Consider the following 20,426-nt stretch of genomic DNA (forward strand, 5'->3'; position numbering starts at 1 on the left):
TGTGCTCAGATGCTTCAGTCGTGTCCAATTTTTTGTGACCCCGTGCACTGTAACCCGCCAGGCTCCTTTGTCCATGGGATTATCCAGACAAGAATACTAGAGTGGGCTGCCATTTCCTTCTCCTGGGGATCTTCCCAACCCGGGGTTTCAAACCCATGTCTCTTGCATCCCCCGCATTGGCAGGCAGGTTCTTTACCAACTGTGCCACCTAGAAAGCCTATGGATGCACTCCTCTAGCCAAATTAGTCCCCTTTGTCTACCACACATACCTTTATTTAGTGGTTTGACACATGTTGTTCCCTCTTTTCCCCACTTTTAAAAAAGCTTCTCATTCACCTTTCAAGTTCTGAAAGTCTGTCTCCAATGTTATCACCTATATGCTGCTTTCTTGGGCTTCTTGCAATGATTTTCCCTGGCAGATTTAATTTCTTCTTCCTCAGGGCTTCTAGAGCACCGTGTGTGTGTATGTGTTTTTGAAAAAGATAGTCATATACTCATTTCCTATAGTTTCTTGCATTATTTGTGTTTATCATCCTCGCTAGGAATTATTCCATTACAGTGTTATTGGCCAGAACTAGACTACACCCCAGTCCTCCACCTTTAGTCTTGTCACAGGCAAAGTAAACAGTGAATGATCAGAATGGACACAAAACTGAATAATCTGTCTTTCGTGAGGAGTGGAACCCTGAGTGAAATAAACATTTTGTTTGCAAGGAGGAATGGAGTGAAGGTTTGGAAGTACTTTATTTATTTATTTATTTTCAATGAGTATGTTTTTGACAATCGTAGGGAGACTGGGAAATCGAACAGCATGGGGCAGACGCCTTTGATTACTGGATTCAAGCTGCAAAAACAGTCCCTGACAACTACAGTTGTTACTGTGTATTTCTAGAACTTTGTAAGATAAGGAGGAAATCTGCAGAGTAGCCCCCTAAGGGATAGGAAGGGAATTGGGCCATTGTAGTCCCTGAAGACAGGCTTTTCTTGTTTCACTGGTTGTAGAGATGTCTTCCTTAGTATCCAACATCAACAGCTGCCCTTTGACACTGAGATTCTGACATGTCTGACTATGACAGTCCCACTTGGTGTGGAGTGCAAAAAGTCACAGCATTTGGTTTAATCTGTTTTATCCCAATCTCAGCCTTAAACAAAGAATTGTTTAACTTCCTCAGTCCTCAAAATTTGTGAATGAAGAATCTATGCATCTTAGCATCTTTAATTTCCATGGAAAAACACTCTTCTCTCAGGCGTACCCCAAGCCCTGTGAGATGGGTCTGTGGACAAGACGTTAATGAACTCTAGTTATATGAAAGCAGGAGACGTTGGAAAGATAATGCACATGTTTAAAGTTACAAAATGATTTTGAAGATAAACCAGTGATACAATATTCTTCTTGTCTTCCCCTCCCCTGCTCCATTGCAATATCTTAATAAGCTTTGTAGAGTAGAGAAAACATAATGTTGAAAAGATAGAAAGGAAGGTAGTCACTTAAATATAATGGTTGAGAACTTGGGTTCTGAAGTCAGAGTGTATGGGTGGATGGCTTAGTTTCATTGTACAATAGAAGGCTACTTAAACCTGCTGTACTTTTAGATTCCTTGTGTTTAACCTGGAGATGATGTTACTGTCACCTCATAGGTCTTCTTTAAGAATTAAATGAGCTAAATATATAAGATCTTCCTTTAGTACTGGCACATAACAAGTACAATAAATATTAGAGCTATCTATGACTATTTTATGTAGCATTCATTTGTCAATTAATACTCCTTTTCCTTGACCTCTTAACAGCCTGAGATGCTGGACTGTTTCAAAAATCATATCATATTGCTCGCATTGGTGACCTTATAAAAAGAGAATGTCAAGAATTCAATATCTTCTTTTCTAGCATACTAAAACATGAGTTGGTAGAATATAAGCTGATGTCTCAGTAATGACTCCAGACAGGATTTAGAAAAAAAGAGTGTCTATTAGTTCTTGTGAAAGTGTGGATCAGACTGCATATGATGGAATTTTGTAGGTAGACATTTGGAGGTGGTAGTGGATAAAATTCATAAATGTGGGGGAGGAGAAGGGTTTTTAAAATTAACCCACACAGCATTTTTGGCACATAACTTTCTGTTGGCCACCCCTGAGACAGTGTGAGGGTTTGAAGTGGATTTATGCCCAAATTCTTCATGGCATAATTTAAAAGATTTTAAGCAAAATGTGCTGCCACAATGAACACACACTCTATGCTTTATGAATGGCCTGTTTATTGCTGTGGTTCCACACAACTAGAAGAAACTGGTCTAAACTAGTCAAATTCATGCCGAGTCACGGGCTTGGGCTCTAAATCTATCCCTCACTTCTAAATCCACTTTCAACTACTGTAATGTGTAGATATGGCAACGAAATATACTGGGTTGTGCACCTCCTGAACGACTCCCTGTCTCTCACTATTGAATGTGGAGCCTGAAAGAATTTCTGATTCCCGGGCTGCAATGTGTTCTTCCAGCCCATGCAGGTCTGGCTGCAGGAAACAGCAGCTCAATCTTTGAAGCAAAGACTTTTCCTCTGCCTCTCAGAGTAAATAGCCCAGGAGAGCTTCCTCACTCCAAGGAAGTTGAGATAAGTGTGTGATAGGAAGGGAGAGAGCTGTCTTTGTGTCTGTCAGAAAGGCACCCGGAGGAAGGCAGCTGGTCTGCTGCGTGATAAGGTTAAGGTTACAGAGGCAGAGATAAAAAGCCTGCTTGGTCAAAAAGCATTACAAACCAAAAGATTACCAACAGGAGTTTTTAGCATTACACCCCAAGCCTGTCTCTGAACAAAATGATGGTCTGTTCTGATTTTTTTTTTTTTTTTGAGGGGATGTGAGAAGTATATGTTACTAAATGGAAAGAATGTAGGACACCCAGGCACACAGACTGCTTCCCCAATGGAACACTTTAAGAAATCATTGCAAAGGACCAGAATAGATGCAACAGAGGATTTTATTGCTTGAAGCAAGAACTTTTACGGCAGGCGTTAGCGGTGACAGTGCTGGTGGTGGTGGTAGAAGTCAGGGAGCTCTAGGAGTAAAACACCTAAATATAAGAGCTGTGGAAAACACTACTAACTCAGGACCCTTACCTGCATAATATGAAATTACATTATCACCCTGACCTGGCTCCCTTCACATTGGGTGTAGAACAGTCCCTCATACCCCACGGTTGGGGTTACCACCCTTCCTCACCCTTGTGTATGCTGGAATAACTAGTGAAATGACTAACTTGGCCTAAAAGAGACCTGGCGAAATATGTGGTGCAATACAGGGGTCTTGGAAATTCCTATTACTTTCCAGTTTTAAAGAACAAATAGAACTTCTCTCTCTTACCAGTTTCCTTGAGGTGTGATTTCAACCTCTGTGTTTTTTCCATACCTCCAAGCAACAGTCCTTAGTGGAGCAAGAATTCCTGAACAAGAGCTTGCATTTTGTTGACCCTTTGCCAAGTCAGATCTGTCTTACTGAGCAAGGCCATCAGGAGGAGCTCTCTGAGCTTCTGTGAGGTCTGGGAGAAAGACAAGGCAAGACTTGTTCAAGGTCACAGAGTTGCAGGACAAATAATTTCTGAATTCGGGGACCACAAAGGGCTTCCCTGGCTCAGCTGGTAAAAAAATCCACCTACAAAGTGGGAGACCTGGGTTTGATCCCTGGGTTGGGGAGATCCCCTGGAGAAGGGAACGGCTACCCACTCCAGTATTCTGGCCTGGAGAGTTCCATGGACTATATAGTCCGCGTGGTCCGCAGAGTTGGACACGACTTTCACTTTCAGGGACCACAAAGACCACCCTTCCCTTCCTACACAGTAGGTTTGCTGGGTAGGAAAAAAGCAGCACAGCAGAAATGAGGAACTGGTCAGTGTTTAAAAGGAAATGAGTATAGGGGAGTGCTTGATGGCTGGATGAGGAGAAGAGTTTTGAGTAGAGAACAGTGGGCATTCCTGTTAGCTCCAGGTATAGTTTGTAGGAATCTAGACTTGTAAACATGGATGACAGTGGCCCCAGCAAAGATTCTAGCCTCAAGGGTGGAGTCAGCGTCTGGTAGTGGCCTACTGATGGAATAATACCAGAGGTGATTAAAAAACAAAGGATATTTTTGTTGCCTTCATTACAGGGTTTGTTGAGGGCAGAGTGGAAGAACAGTGCGATGATACTAATGCAGAAGACCAGGTTAATTGGTTTTCAGAATGATGGAGGAAATGGCAGATGACACAAGAAGATAGAAAAGGGGGAGATGTATATATGAACCCTTTTGTAGACCTCCGTGAGCCAGAAAGCAGAGATCTGAAGAAACTAGAAGTTCCAGAGATTTTGTTCCCAGTGGGTGAGTCAGATTTACTGTTCTGATGCCCAATTAAAATCCTGTCATCTAGGATGACTTGGGAAAGTGTGTTTGGTTTGCACACATAGCCATCTAGCACTATCTCTCCATCCCATCACAAAGACATTTAGAGCCTCAGATATCACTTCCCATTTCCAATATGTCCCAGTTATGATTTCTCTACCCACCACCTGAACTGTATTTTCGTTGATAAAACAAAAGTGAGAAAAAGCAAGAGAAAAAGAATACAAGGCATAGCATTTTTCTCTCTCAGGTTCCCCAGAGAGAATTCCACCAGAGATGCCACGTTTACCTGTCACCGCACTGTAGTGACACTGTCTCCTACAGTCTCCTATGAAAATGATTTCTCGAGAACTTTCCATGAGGCTAAGTGCTGGCCTTCTGCCTGGCAGAGTGAATGACAGGCTCATCGGTGGCGGCTCTGACCTCAAGTTCTGGTTGGCACAGCCCAGGTGCCCCGACATTAGGGAGACGCCACCAAGATGCTCACACTGCTGCTCTATGAATAGCTTCTTGCAGCTGTGGTTGTTGCTCCTGGAACAAGCTGGATTGAAGGAGTTCTGTGTGCAGCAGACTTTTCCAGACTGTGGGCTGCATGCGACATTTTTTTCCCCCTTGGGTATGTTAAACTTGACGGTTGTATTTTGACCTCCTTGTTGGAAACAATGGGACAGTTGGGGCACATTAATGACTCTCTTCAAAAAAATATGTTTTCTAAACTGAACTTGGAGATTTACAGCTTTAGATGAGTGAACCATTTCCAAGTGTTATTTGCTTTTTCAGCCCAGCCAGCTATTTCTGAATTTATAAGTGGAAGGAGTTCAGAATAAGAAGTAAGTCCAGGAGAAAGGAGAGGTTGAGAAATGGAGAGACAGAGAGAAAGAGAGAAATAGATAACAAACAGGGAAAGAAACAGTACAGTGAAAATAAATTATTTGTGGAAATACTTCAAAGGTCGGAGTAGTTTTTGCTTCTTTTAATTTATATTCATTTATTTATCGATTCCCACTGCCTTAAACCGTAACTACAACAGTGGTAATCATTTGTTTTAGTAAATGCGAATAACTTCTCACAGCTTCTACCTGCAGAAAATAACTACTAAGAATTTTCATATATGTTTCAAACTACTTAAGTTTACATATAGTTACTAAATATAGGATTCCTGCCAATTGTGTTTAAAATCTTCAAATAAAGGAAGAAAAATACATGGTCATAATTCGTTGTGGTTTAATTCAATAAAGCTTCTGAGTGCGAGGGCTTTATCTGTCTGCAGGCTACTCAGCTCTTTCATTTTATTGATAGGGAGGCTGAGGTCAGAGAGGTTTAGTATATTTTTGTTTATGCATGTGGCTCAGTGATATAAAAAGTATTCACTGATAGGTTTCTTCTTCACAGGCCTTCATATTTTTAATCATTGTCTTCTCCCAATTATTTAATTACAAGTAAAAGCAGAAAAGCCAGAGTCTAGGGGTCACTCACAACATCTGAGACTCCCCAAGCCCCTTGGAGCTTAGAGGGAGAGGGCAGAGAGAAGAATGGCCCTTTTGGAGCAGGTCTGTCTCCCCTTTGGTAATGTGATGCTCAAGAGCAGAAGGAACCCATGACTCCATCAGTCCAGAAGGCTGGGAGATGGCGGCCTCAAAGACGTGCTTATACCACATTGTCCGGGGCGCCTAGACTAGAGGTGGCTGAATGAGGCTGCAGAGCTGCTCTGTAACAAAGTTCCATGTCTTCCTGTCTAAAGACAATCTCAGGAGAAGCTGTATTCATTCTTTCATTCATTCATTGATTCATTCATTCAACAAATTTCCAGAGAATAGACATCTGGGCAGGGCTGAGATTCAGCAGCACATAAAAGCCTTCGTGGAGCCCTGTATCCTAGTGAATCATCTCAGTCACCCAAAGAAGGGCCCGTGTCAGCTTACGCAGAGGACAGTGGTTTGAGCAGTAACTTCTGACAGCATGATGGAGCTGCAAGAGGCCCAGTGGAGAAAGGCCACCCCCATGGATGACAACAGAGATGCCATCAATGAGATAGGATGATTCTGTATATCCCACCAGATGCCAGACAAAAAGGAGAGCTGGGTATTCCCTGTCCCACTCACTCCTGTAAACTTCTTAATACCCTGAAGCTTAAGCTTCATCTCAGGCAGGAGAAAATTAGTGCATTTGCAGAGAAATCAGTAAATTCATAAAATAACTTAGAATTACTGAAGTAGCTGAGTTTTCTTGGAAACAACTAAACTACTTTCTTTTTTTTTGGAGGGAGACATTAGGTGAAATACAAAGAACAGCATTTTATACAGCTAAGTTTGTGGTCTCTGAAAAGTAAGCCTGCTACAGTGACAAAAGCAAAAATCACATCTAAAAAGCTGAAATTTACTGAGTGTGTGTATATGTGTGTGTGTGTGTGTGTGTGTATGTATGTATACATGTATATCTTTCCAGGGGAAAAACTCCTAGAAAGCTGCCAAAAGAGGATCTGATATCTAAACTCGGGGCTGTCTGATTTCCAAACCTGAGATTTCTTTTTTCTTGGTAGGGCAAAACACAGGTTTATTAATTATTTGCACACATAGATGCCTTGAATTTACTAATCTAGAGAAGGAGTAGCCATCAAATAGAAAAATTTGGCACTTGTCAACAGATGCTGCTCCTGTAGGAAGACTGGTGCACTCCCAAGGGATAGATTTCCTCCCCAAGGGGATCTTTCCTATTCAGTGATCGAACCCAGGTCACCTGCATTGCAGGCAGATTCTTTACTGTTTGAGTCACCAGGGAAGCTCCTGGATAGATTTAGGTTTGAAGCTCAGATGGTAAAGAATTTGCCTTCAGTGCAGGAGACTCAAGTTCAATCCCTAGATCGAGAAGCTGCCCTGGAGAAGGGAATGGCAACCCACTCCAGTATTCTATGACTTCCCTGGTGGATCAGACGGTTAAGAATCCACTTTCAATGCAGGAGACCCGGGTTTGATCCCTGGGTTGGGAAGATTCACTTAGAGAAGGGAAAAGCTACCCACTCCAGTATTCTTGCCTAGAAAATTCCATGGACAGAGGAGACTGTCAGCTACAGTCCATGAGATCGAAAAGAGTCGGACAAGACTGAGCAACTAACACGTAGGTTTGTAAATTTGTTGGTCAGCCACTCAGTCATATCCCACTCTTTGTGACCTCGTGGACTGCAGCACGCTAGGCTTCCCCATCTTACACCATCTACCGCAGCTTGGTCAAACTCATGTCTATTGAGTCGGTGATGCCATCCAACCATCTCATCCTCTGTCATCCCTGTCTCCTCCTGCCTTCAATCTTTCCCAGCATCAGGGTCTTTTCAAATGAGTCAGCTCTTTGCATCAGGTGGCCAAAGTATTGGAGTTTCAGCTTCAGCATCAGTCCTTCCAATGAATATTCGGGACTGATTTCCTTTAGGATGGACTGGTTGGATCTCCTTGCAGTCCAAGGGACTCTCAAGAGTCTTCTCCAACACCACAGTTCAAAAGCATCAATTCTGCGGCGCTCAGCTTTCTTTATATAGTCCAGCTCTCACATCCATACATGACTACTGGAAAAACCATAGCCTTGACTAGACGGACTTTTGTTGGCAGAGTAATGTCTCTGCTTTTAAATATGCTATCTAGGTTGGTCATAACTTTCCTTTCAAGGAGTAAGCGTCTTTTAATTTCATGGCTGCAGTCACCATCTGCAGTGATTCTGGAGGCCCCCAAAATAAAGTCTCTCACTGTTTCCATTGTTTCCCCATCTATTTCCCATGACGTGATGGGACCAGATGCCATGATCTTAAGTTTTCTGAATGTTGAGCTTTAAGCCTACTTTTTTACTCTCCTCTTTTGCTTCATCAAGAGGCTCTTTAGTTCTTCTTCACTTTCTGCCATAAGGGTGGTGTCATCCACATATCTGAGGTTATTGATATTTCTCCCGGCAATCTTGATTCCAGCTTGTGCTTCTTCCAGCCCAGCGTTTCTCATGATATACCCTGCATATAAGTTAAATAAGCAGGGTGACAATATACAGCCTTGACGTACTCCTTTTCCTATCTGGAACCAGTCTGTTGTTCCAAGTCCAGTTCTGACTGTTGCTTCCTGACCTGCATAAGGGTTTCTCAAGAGACAGGTCAGATGGTCTGGTATTCCCATCTCTTTCAGAATTTTCCAGTTTGTTGTGATCCACACAGTCAAAGGCTTTGTATTCTTGCCACCTCTTGTTTAATATCTTCTGCTTCTGTTAGGTCCATACCGTTTCTGTCCCTTATTGAGCCCATCTTTGCATGAAATGTTCCCTTGGCATCTCTAGTTTTCTTGAAGAGATTTCTAGTCTTTCCCATTCTATTGTTTTCCTCTATTTCTTTGCATTGTTCACTTAGGAAGGCTTTCTTATCTCTCCTTGCTATTCTTTGGAACTTTGCATTCAGATGGGTATATCTTTTCCTTTTCTCCTTCACCTTTCACTTTTCTTTTCTTGGCTATTTGTAAGGCCTCCTCAGACAACCATTTTGCTTTTTTATATTTCTTTTTCTTGAATTCTGAGTTAAATTGAAGAACATAGGGAAAACCTCCAGGCCATTCAGGTATGACCTAAATCAAATCCCTTACGATTATATAGTGGAAGTGACTAATAGATTCAAGGGACTAGATGGGTTAGACAGGGTGCCTGAAAAACTATGGATGGACGTTTGTAACACTGTACAGGAGGCAGTGATCAAACCATCCCCAAGAAAAGGAAACACAAAAAGGTTTATAAATAGAATTTTACGATTTAAAACACCAAACTTACAATGTGCTAATGATATTAAAGTTTGTATATTTCTATTCCTTGAATACTGTCAATGCTTGAGCCTGAATAACTTTTTGGGGAGATGAAATAGTTAGCAGAGGTAAGAATATAATTCTTAAAGAGAAAGTGAAAGTGTTAGTTGCTCAGTGGTGCCTTACTCTTTGCCATCCCATGTACTGTAGCCTGCCAGGCTCCTCTGTCCAAGGGATTCTCCAGGCAAGAATGCTGGGGTGGGTAACCATTCCTTTCTCCAGGGGATCTTACCAACCCAGGGATCGAACCTGAGTATCCTGCATTGCAGGCAGATTCTTTCCTCTCTGAGCAGCCAGGGAAGCCCTATAACTCTCAAATGGATAAGTAATGTTATTAAAAGTTAACACGTAGAACTGAAACCATTCCAGTGGAATGAATCTATTCTAATAAATATTCCCTAAGCTAATGTAAATTTCAGCTGAACCAGAGTTATTATTTCAGGGCTTGATATTGTGGTAGGGGCCAATTACACGTTTATTTAGGCAGCATTACATAAATTCTGAAAAAACCAAAGGATATGCCAACAGAAAGACATATGACTTGTATAGGGAAACCATTGCTTTTCTTTTCCTGTGATTGTGAGGAATAAATTTGCTTAAACCAGAAGCTAACTTAGGAGACATGTGTTTTTAATATTTCAAGAATCCTTTTAGAATATAAATCAGTGAGTCTCATGCCCTATTAATTATGGAAGTATTCTAATAAAAGTTTTTGTGGAATCACCTAGCCATTCAAATTTGCAAAAACAACTCTGCCTTTCTTTCCATGTTGCTTGGTAATATGCAATATAAACCATAAACTATAATATAAATGTGTGGATATTTGGTTTTATTTGCATTCTTAAATAAATTTTTGATTAAAATATTCCAATAAACGTGCTTTGAAGGAAAAAGTAACTGAAATATTTTATAGATAGGATGAAAGGTAAATCTTGGGAGATTCAATATTTTACCAGCTATAAGCATATTCTTCAGGAAGGGTCAGTAATAAAGGTCTCAGGCACTTAATCAAAGGTGCAACTTAAATCAATGCAATAAAAAAGCTTTTGCATATAAAGGGGTGCAATTTGCATCAATTCCTTTCCAAATTCTACAATCATTATTAGCAAGCTCTCTTAGTTCAGTAGAATGTCAGCTAGGTTATGTGGTTCTTGAAGTCCAAACCACACTGAGTAGACACTTAATTGTTGTTTAGTCACTAAGTCACATCTGACTCTTTGTGACCCCATGGACTGTAGCATACCAGGCTTCCCTGTCCATCACTATCTCCTGGAGTTTGCTCAAACTCATGTCCATTGAGTCAGAGATGCTATCTAACCATCTCATCTGCTGCCCTCTTCTTTTGCCTTCACTCTTTCCCAACATCAGGGTCTTTTCCAATGAGCCAGCTGTTTGCATCAGGTGGCCACAGTATTGGAGCTTTAATTTCAGCATCAGTCCTTCCAGTGAATATTCAGGGTTGATTTGGTTTAGAATTGACTGGTTTGATCTCCTTGCAGTCCAAGGGACTCTCAAGAGCCTTCTCCAGCACCACAATTTGAACCCATCAATTCTTTGGCTCTCAGCCTTCTTTATGGTCCAGCTCTCACGTCTGTACATGAGTACTGGAAAAAACCATAGCTTTGACTACATGGACCTTTGACAGCAAGGTGATGTCTCTGCTTTTTAATAGGCTATCTAGGTTTGACTAGGAAGAATACTGGAGTGGGTAGCAATTCCCTCTACAGAGAATTCCCTTCCCAACCTAGGGATCAAACCTGGGTCTCCTGCATTGCAGACAGATTCTTTACCATGTTAGCCACCAGGGAAGCCTCAGACACTTAATAGTAACTTATTTAATGAATAAAGAGGTTTCTATAATCTTTGTTTTTATTTTTCTGTTCAATATATGACTTATCTGATACATTCTTACTGCAACTATTCTAGCTTTTTTAAATGATGTATATAGAATAGACTTTTTTTTTTTTTTACTATTATATATATGTGTAGTTGATTTACAGTGTCAGTTTTAGGTATACAGGAAAATGATTCAGTTTTGAAAATATATATAGTTCAGAATATTTTACAATGTGCCAAGTTATTGAAACTTATTCCCTGTACTCTTCAGTATGTCTTTGTTGGTTATCCGTTTTATATGTTCAGTTCAGTTCAGTTTGCAAAGTGTCAGACACAACTGAGCAACTTTTACTTTCACTTTTCAGTTCAGTTCAGTGGCTCAGTTGTGTCTCTTTGCAACCCTGTGGATTGCAGCACAACAGGCTTCCCTGTCCATCACCAACTCCCAGAGCATGCTCAAACTCATGTCCATCGAATCAGTAATGCCATCCAACCATCTCATCCTCTGTCACCCTCTTCTCCTCCTGCCATCAATCTCTCCCAGCATCAGAGTATTTTCCAATGAGTCAGTTCTTCACATCAAGTGGTCAAAGTATTGGAGTTTTGGTTTCAGCATCAGTCCTTCCAATGAATATTCAGGAATGATTTCCTTTAGGATGGACTGGTTGGATCTCCTTGCAGTCCAAGGGACTCACAAGAGTCTTCTACAGCACCATAGTTCAAAAGTATGAATTCTTTGGTGCTCAGCTTTCTTTATGATACAACTCTCATATCCATACATGACTACTGGAAAAATCATAGCTTTGACTACACAGACATTTGTTGGCTAAGTCATGTCTCTGCTTTTTAATATGCTATCCAGGTTGCTCATAGCTTTTCTTCCAAGGAACAAGCGTCTTTTAATTTCATGGCTGCAGTCACCATCTGCAGTGATTTGGGAGCCCAAGAAAAATAAAGTCTGTCACTGTTTCCATTGTTTCCTCATCTATTTGCCATGAAGTGATCACTGCACATGGTGATTGCAGCCATGAAATTAAAAGATGCTTACTCCTTGGAAGGAAAGTTATGACCAATCTAGACAGCATATTAAAAAGCAGAGACATTACTTTGTCAACAAAGGTCCATCTAGTCAAGGGTATGGTTTTTCCAGTGGTCATGTATGGATGTGAGAGTTGGACTATAAAGAAACCTGAGCACCGAAGAATTGATGCTTTTGAACTATGGTGTTGGAATAGACTCTTGAAAGTCCCTTGGACTACAAGGAGATCCAACCAGTCCATCCCAAAGGAGATCAGTCCTGGGTGTTCATTGGAAGGACTGATGTTGAAGCTGAAACTCCAATACTTTGGCCACCTGATGAGAAGAGCTGACTCATTGGAAAAGACCCTGATGCTGGGAAAGAGTGAGGGCAGGAGGAGAAGGGGACGACAGAGGATGAGATGCTGGATGGCATCACCGACTTGATGGACATGGGTTTGGGTGGACTCAGGGAATTGGTGATGGACAGGGAGGCCTGGCGTGCTGCGGTTCATGAGGTCACAGAGAGTTGGACACGACTGAGCAACTGAACTGACTGACTGATGGGACTGGATGCCATGATCTTACTTTTTTGAATGCTGAGTTTTAAGCCAGCATTAAAAGATTATGCTGAGAGAGAAAATTCACTCTCCTCTTTCACTTTCATCAAGAGGCTCTTTAGTTCTTCTTTGCTTTCTGCCATAAGGGTGGTGTCATCTGCATATCTGAGGTTATTGATATATCTCCAAGCAATCTTGACTCCAGTTTACTCTTCATCCAGCCTGGCATTTTGCATGATGTACTCTGCATATAAGTTCAATAAGCAGGGCTACAATATACAGCCTTGACAAACTCCTTTCTCAATTTGGAACCAGTCCATTGTTCCATGTCCAGTTCTAACTGTTGCTTCTTGATCTGCATACAGATTTTTCATGAGGTAGGTCAGGTGGTCTGGTATTCCCATCTCTTTCAGAATTTTCCACAATTTTTTCTGATCCACTCAAAGACTTTGGCATAGTCAATAACGCAGAAATAGATGTTTTTCTGGAATTCTCTTGCTTTTTTCATGATCCAACAGATGTTGGCAATTTGATCTCTGGTTCCTCTGCCTTCTCTAAGTCCAGCTTGAACATCTGGAAGCTCATAGTTCATGTACTGTTGAAGCCTGGCTTTGAGAATTTTGAGCCTTACTTTGCTATTGTGTGAGATGAGTGCAATTGGTGGTAGTTTGAACATTCTTTGGCACTGCCTTTCTTTGGGTTTGGAATGAAAACTAATCATTTCCAGTCTTGTGGCCACTGCTGAGTTTTCCACATTTGTTGGCATATTGAGTGCAGCACTTTCACAGTATCATCTTTCAGGATTTGAAATAGTTCAGGTGGGATTCCATTACTTCCACTACCTTTGTTTGTAATGATGCTTCCTAAGGCCCACTTGACTTTGGAACCCAAGATGTCTGGCTCTAGGTGAGTGATCACACCATCATGGGTATCTGGTTCTTTGAGATCTTTTTGTATAGTTCTTTGTGTATTCTTGCTGCCTTTTTTTTTTTTTTTTAATATCTTCTGCTTCACTCCTAATATCCCCTGACTTTTCCCCTTTGGTAATCGTAAGTTTGTTGTCTGTTTGTGAGTCTTTTTCTGTTTTGCAAATAAGTCCATTTGTATCATTTTTTTAGATTGCACGTATAAATGATACCATACATTTGTCTTTCTCTGATTTACTTTAGGATGATAATCTCTGTGTTCATTCATGCAAATGGCATTATTTTATTCCACTTTATGGCTGAGTATTCCCAGGTGGTGCTAGTGGTGAAGAACCTACCTGCCAATGCAGGAGACATAAGAGATACAAATTTGGTTTCTGGGTCAGGAAGATCCCCTGGATGAGGGCTTGGCAACCCACTCCAGTATTCTTGCCTGGAGAATCTGATAGAGGAGCCTGGTGGGCTGCTGTCCATAGGGTCACAAAGAGTCAGACACAAATTAAGTAACTTAATATGCACACAAGCACTATTTCATTATATGTGTGTGTGTGTGTGTGTGTGTGTGTGTGTGTGTGTGTGTATGTGTATAAGCTTCACTTGTGGCTCAGATGGTAAAGAATCTGCCTGCAATGTGGGAGACCGAGGTATACACCACATCTTCTTCATCCATTCATTAGCTGAGGGACATACAGGTTGCTTCAATGTCTTAGCTATTGTAAATAGCTGTTATGCGTACTGAGGTGCATGGATCTTTTTGATACATGCCCAGGGATTGCATGGTAGCTCTATTTTCAGTTCTTTAAGGAACCTCCATACTGTTCTCCATAGTCGTGCATCAGTGAACATTCCCACCAACAGTGTAGAAGGGTTATCTTTTCTCCACACCTTCTACAGCATTTATTATTTGTAGACTTTTTGTTGATGGTCAGAATGACCATCAGGTGTGAGACGGTACCTCAGTATAGTTTTCATTTGTATTTCTGTAATATTAGCATTGTGGAGAAACTTTTCATGTGCTTGTTGGCCATCTGGATGGCCACCCCTTTGAAGAAATGTCTATTTAGGTCTTATGTTCATTTTTTAGATTGGGTTGTTTTTCAGTATTGAGCTGTATGAACTGTTTGTATATTTTGGAAATTAAACACTTGTCAGTTGCATCACTTTCAAATAATCTCTCTCATTCCATAGCTGGTATTTTCATTTTGTTTATGGTTTCCTTTGTTGTGAAAAAGCATGTACGTTTAATTAGGCCCAACTTTGCTTTTATTTCCTTTACTCTAGGTTGTTGTTGCTGTTCAGTCACTCAGTTGTATTCAACCCTTTGTGGCCCCAGGAACGCAGCTCACCAGGCTTTCCTGTCCTTCAGTATCTCGTGCAGCTTGAACAAACTCATATCCATTGGATTGGTGATGCCATCCAACCATCTCATCCTCTCACCCCCTTCTCCTCCTGCCCTCAGTCTTTCTCAGTATCAGGGTCTTTTTCAGTGAGTCAGATCTTCACATCAGGTGGCCAAAATATTGGAGTTTCAGCTTCAGCATCAGTCCTTCCAATGAATATTCAGGACTGATTTCCTTTAAGATCTCCTTAAGAGATCTCCATGCAGTCCAAGGGACTCGCAAGAGTCTTCTCCAAAACCACAGATCCCTTGAATCTATTTGACACTTTCACTGTATGATCATAAGGGATTTGACTTAGGTCATACCTGAATGGCCTAGAAGTTTTCCCTACGTTCTTCAATTTAAGTCTGAATTTTGCAATAAGGAGCTCATGATCTGAGCCACAGTTAGCTCCAGGTCTTATTTTTGCTGACTGTATAGAGCTTCTCCATCCTCTGCTGCAAAGAATATAAACAGTCTGATTTTATTATTGACCATCTTGTGATGTCCATGTGTAGAGTTGTCTTTTTGTGTTGTTGAAAGAGGGTGTTTTCTATGACCAGTGCATTCTCTTGGCAAAACTCTGCTAGCCTTTGCCCTGTTTCATTTTGTACTCCAAGGCCAAACTTGCCTGTTATTCCAGGTATCTCTTGACTTCCTACTTTTGCATTCCAGCCTCTTATGATAAAAAGGATGAAAGGGACAGTTTTTTTTTTTTTTTTTTTTGATGTTCTAGAAGATCTTATAGGTCTTCATAGAACTGTTCAACTTCGGCTTCTTCAGCATTAATGATTAGGGTATAGACTTGGATCACTGTGTTATTGAACAGAGATCATTCTGTCATTTTTGAGACTGCGCTCAATACTGTATTTCATACTATGAAGGCTACTCCATTTTTTCTAAGGTATTTTTGCCCACAGTAGTAGACATAATGGTGATCTGAATTTCACTGTAGGAGATGAATCTAAAAACTTGTTGCAAGGTATACCTATGTTTTGCTGTATGAGTTTTATACTATTTGGTCTTACATTTAGGTATTCAATACATTTTATCTTTTGTGTATGGTGTTAGACAATGTTCTAATTTCATTCTTTTACATGCAGTTGTCCAGTTTTCCCAGCAGCACTGCTAAAGAGATTATCTTTCCTCCATTCTATTTTCTTACCTTCTTTGTTCCAGATTAATTGACCATAAGTGTGTGGGCTTATTTCTGGGCTTTCTATCCTATTCCACTGACCCGTGTGTCTCTTTTTTTGTATAAGTATCATACTCTTGTGATCCCTGTAGTCTTGTAGTGAAGTCTGAAGTCAGAAATTGTGATTACTCCAGTTCTGTTCGTCTTTCTTAATATTGTTTTGACTACTTTGGGGTCTTTTGTTTTTCCATAAAAATTTTAAAATTATTCTGTGACATGTTGATGTATGGCAAAAACCACCACAAAGTAAATTATCCTTCAATTAAAATCAACAGGGACTGCATTGAATCTGTAGATTGCTTTGGGTACTATGGCCATTTTAACAATAGTGATTCTTCCAATCCAAGAACACAGTGTATCTTTCCATCTATTTTTGTGATCTTCAACTTCTTTTATATGTATCTTATAGCTTTCAGAGTACAGGTCTTTTGCTTCTGTAGTTAGGTTTATTTCTAGGTATTTTATTCTTTTTGATGTGATGGTAAGTGGGATTGTTTCCTTAATTTCTCTGACATTTCTTTGTTAGTGTATAGCAATGCAACAGATTTATGTATATTAAGTTTATATCCTGCAACTTTACTGAATTAATGCGCTCTAGTAGCATTCTGGTGGTGTCTTTAGGATTTTCTCTGTGTAGTTGTCATTTCATCTGCAAACATTTGATAGTTTACTTCTTCCTTTCCAATTTGGACTCCTTTTCTTTTTTTCTTCTCTGATTGCTGTGGCAAGGACTTGGAAAATTATGTTAAATACAAGTGTCAAAAGCAGGCCTCCTTGTCTTGTTTGAGATTTAGAAGCTATGCTTTCAGCTTTTCATCACCACTGAGTATGATGCTAGCTGTAGGCCTGTTGTATATGGCTGTTATTGTGTTGAGGTATGTTCTCTATGCTCACTTTCTGGAGAGATTTTATCATAAATGGATGTTGAATTTTATCAAAAGCTTTTTCTGTACCTATTGAGATGGTCATATGATTTTTTTATTCAATTTTTTAATGTTGTGTGTCACACTGATTTTTGTGGATACTGAAAAATCCTTGCATCCCTGGGATAAATCCCACTTGATTATGGTGCATGATCATTTTAATGTATTCCAACATAGGAAGAACTCAATATAGAAAGCAAATATTAACAGACATAAAGGAGAAATCAACTGTAATACAATAAACCTAGGGAACGTTAAAACCCCACATCATCCAGACTATTCCAGAAAGTCAATAAGGACACACCAGCCTTAAATAACACATTAGACTATGACATTTTCTTCTGAATCATTTAGTCCACTATTGATTCCTCCTAGTATATTTTTCATTTCATTTATTGTATTCTCCATCTCTGATTGTTTGTTACATTTTCTAACTCTGTTTAAAAAATCTAACTTCTGGCTCTGAACATCCATTCTTTTCCCAAGTTCTTTAGTGATCTTGACAATCATTAATCTGAAAACTTTCTTGGGTAGATTGCCTATCTTCTCTTAGTCCTTCTGGGGTTTTATCTTGTTCCTTTTTCTAAAACATTTGCCTCTGCTGCCTTATTTTATCAAAGTTTCTATTTGTATTTTTATGTATGAGGCAGATTAGTTACATTTCTCAACTTTGGAGAAGTGGCCTTCTGTAGGAGACATCCTATGCATCCTAGCAGTTCACTTCCCTCTCATCACCCAAGCAATATGCTCTATGGAGTTGCGTGGGTCCTTCTGTTGTGGTGAACCGACTATGTGGGTGGTCTGGTAGGCTTGGTTGGCCCATAGTCCAGTTGTTTGTCAGGCCCTGCCTTCTGTGGATGCTGCTGATTGCTGTTTAGTGGGTCCTGGTCATGAGATATCTGGTTGTAGAACCGTAGTGGCTCTGGGACTGGTGCTGGCTCACTGCAGGCTGGAATCAGAGTTCCTAAGATTCTGGGGTTTGTGCCTACTGGCAGACAGAGCTGCTTCCTGGAGTCTGGCTTCAGGGCCCACAGGTCTCTGGGCTCATTTTAGACTGTTGGTTTTGGGGGTGCAGTGTTCCTGACACAGTTGGCTTTGGAGTCCTGGGTATCATGAAAGTTGTGTTGGCCTGCTAGTTGTCAAGACCAGAGCCCAGCTAGTCTCAGGATAGGGTCTAGCTTGCTGTTGGCAGGCTCAGTCTGCTGGTTGTTGGGATCACAGTTTTTGTACTTCTTGCATGCCCTAGTGGGTGATATCGATCTAGTGGCTGCAGCTTCCTCTTGGGGAGGGATGGTGCCTGCTCATTGGTGAGTAGAGCTGGGCCTTAGCCTTCTGGTGGGCAGGACTGGGTCTTGGGGCATGTCTAGAGGCAGCTGTGAACTCAAGAAATCTTTAGGAAGGCTGTCTGCTGATGGGTGGGCTATCTATCCATCCAGTTAGTTTTTTGGCCTGAGGCATCCCAGCACTGGCACCTACAATCTGTTGGGTGGGGCCAGGTCTTAGTGCTGATAAGCCAAGATGGCAGCCACCAACAGCACCGTTCATGTGTTTGAATGCTCCCCAATATGCCTGTCGCCATTGTGTAAGTCCCTAGGGTAAGCTACAGCCACCTCCCCAGCTCACCAGGAGACTCTCCAAGACCAGCAGTTAGGTCTGGTCTCCCTGGTCAGGCTCCTATCAAACTGTTGCTTTTTCACTGGGATCTGGTGCACGTGGATGTTGTGATGCCCTTTGAGTGAAGTCTCTCCCCCAGTCCAATGAGGCTCCTGCAATTAAGCCCCACTGGTCTTCAAAGCCAAATGTTCTGGGGGGGTTGTCTTCCCCGTGCTGGACCCCTGGGCTGGGGATCCTGATGTGGGGCTCAGAACTCTCATTCCTGTGGGAGAACCTCTGCAATATAATCACTCTCCAGTTTGTGGGTTGCCCACCTGCTGGGTGTAGGATTTGATTATATCACAAGTCTGTCCCTCCTACCCATCTCTTTGTAGTTCCTTCTTTATGTCTTTAGTTATAGAAAATCTTTCCTGGTAGTTTGTAGTCCTTTTCACCAATAGTTGTTCTGCAGATAGTTGTGGTTTTCATTTGCTCATGAGAGGAGGTAAACTCAGAGTCTTTCTACTCTGCCATTGTGAAAGTGAAAGTCGCTCTGTCATGTCCAACTCTTTGCACGTCATGGACTATACAGTGCATAGAATTCTCCAGGCCAGAATACTGGAGTGGGTAGTCTTTCCCTTCTCCAGGGGATCTTTTCAACCCAGGGATCAAACCAGGGTCTCCTGCATTGCAGGTGTATTCTTTACCAACTGAGTTATCAAGGAAGCCATTGTGACCTCTCCCTTATTCTAGCCATTTTTCAATTCAGGAATAAGTGGTAGGAAAACAGGACCTCCAAACTCATTTTAGGTGCAACTTGTGATCTAAAACACAGAGGAGAGGAAATTGAAGCAAAATCTGAAATTTTCACTTTTATGCTTAAGATTATACTGGGGTGTCATCCCATGGACTATAGCCTGCCAGCCTCCTCTGTCCATGGAATTCTCCAGGTAAGAATACTGGACTGGGTTGCCATTCCCTTCTCCAGAGGAAATATTTAGAATATGCTAAGCATATTACAAAAATGTAAGATAATAACAGTCTCCTATACTGGAAGATTGGCTTAATAGAAGTGGTAGTCAGGCACTGAAACTAATCAAGCCTCTATTCTCAGAATATAAGATGCTTATTAAAATTAGCAAAGGCACCTCTTGTGGGAATATGATATACACAAAGGTACTTTCTCTGGACAGATCTTCCTCAGGCTTTGAGCTTGCCAAATAGGAAAGAGGCTAGATAGCAGCCTTCACTCATATCTCTTGGCCTGTCTCCTTTGTGCATGGCACAATCTATTTGGCCATATACAGATGTTGTGGACATAAATTTCACACTTGATATTTTTATGAGTCCTTTTGCCTTTAGTAGACTCTAAATAAATTTCATAGATGAGAGGGTGCCTGCAGCACAGGTTTCAAATCATTATTTACTGTGAAAATGGTTTTTAAAAAAGAAAATAGGAATACATATATGACAATGTGTATAATAAGGAAAAGAATATTGGCCCAGACCAAGACCCAGAATAACTTAACATGCAGAAATGCATTTAGAGATAATCAGGTACTCAGACTACAGACTGAACATCTTTCAGGCTTATAGGTGCTACTGTAAAATAAGCCTAATAAAATCATAAACAAGATAAGGATCATAAATAATCTTTTCATTATAGTCAATGTGCCTTATCAATTTGAGATGTAACATTTTCACAAGATTATTTAAAATATTGAGTAGGTTTAAAGAAAACGTTAAAGAGAAGTAAAAGGGCAAAAACAGGGTAACCACAAAAGACCATAACTACCAATTTTCTGATTTTAGTGAAA

At 40.9% G+C, this 20,426-nt stretch overlaps 1 protein-coding gene and 1 long non-coding RNA gene across 3 annotated transcripts in view; one reads left to right on the forward strand and one right to left on the reverse strand.

The window, feature by feature from the left end:
- The window catches only part of LOC145511163 (uncharacterized), an 83,834-nt gene that overhangs the window by 45,812 nt on the left and 17,596 nt on the right, over positions 1–20,426 (forward strand). The window contains exon 2 of the long non-coding RNA XR_014057562.1: positions 4,133–4,342. This is a non-coding gene — a long non-coding RNA (uncharacterized LOC145511163). The remainder of the gene's footprint in view (positions 1–4,132; positions 4,343–20,426) is intronic.
- EDIL3 (EGF like and discoidin domains 3) overlaps positions 1–20,426 on the reverse strand; it is a 1,139,470-nt gene that overhangs the window by 254 nt on the left and 1,118,790 nt on the right. For both annotated transcript variants that reach the window (XR_014057550.1, XR_014057552.1), the window contains one exon: positions 3,353–3,527. The gene's annotated coding sequence lies outside the window, so the exon portion shown is untranslated. Of the gene's footprint in view, positions 1–3,352; positions 3,528–20,426 lie in introns of those variants that run through there.

This window comes from Giraffa tippelskirchi, chromosome 6 (assembly GCF_054371585.1).
Source record: "Giraffa tippelskirchi isolate mGirTip1 chromosome 6, T2T-mGirTip1v1.2.pri, whole genome shotgun sequence".
NCBI lineage: Eukaryota > Metazoa > Chordata > Mammalia > Artiodactyla > Giraffidae > Giraffa > Giraffa tippelskirchi.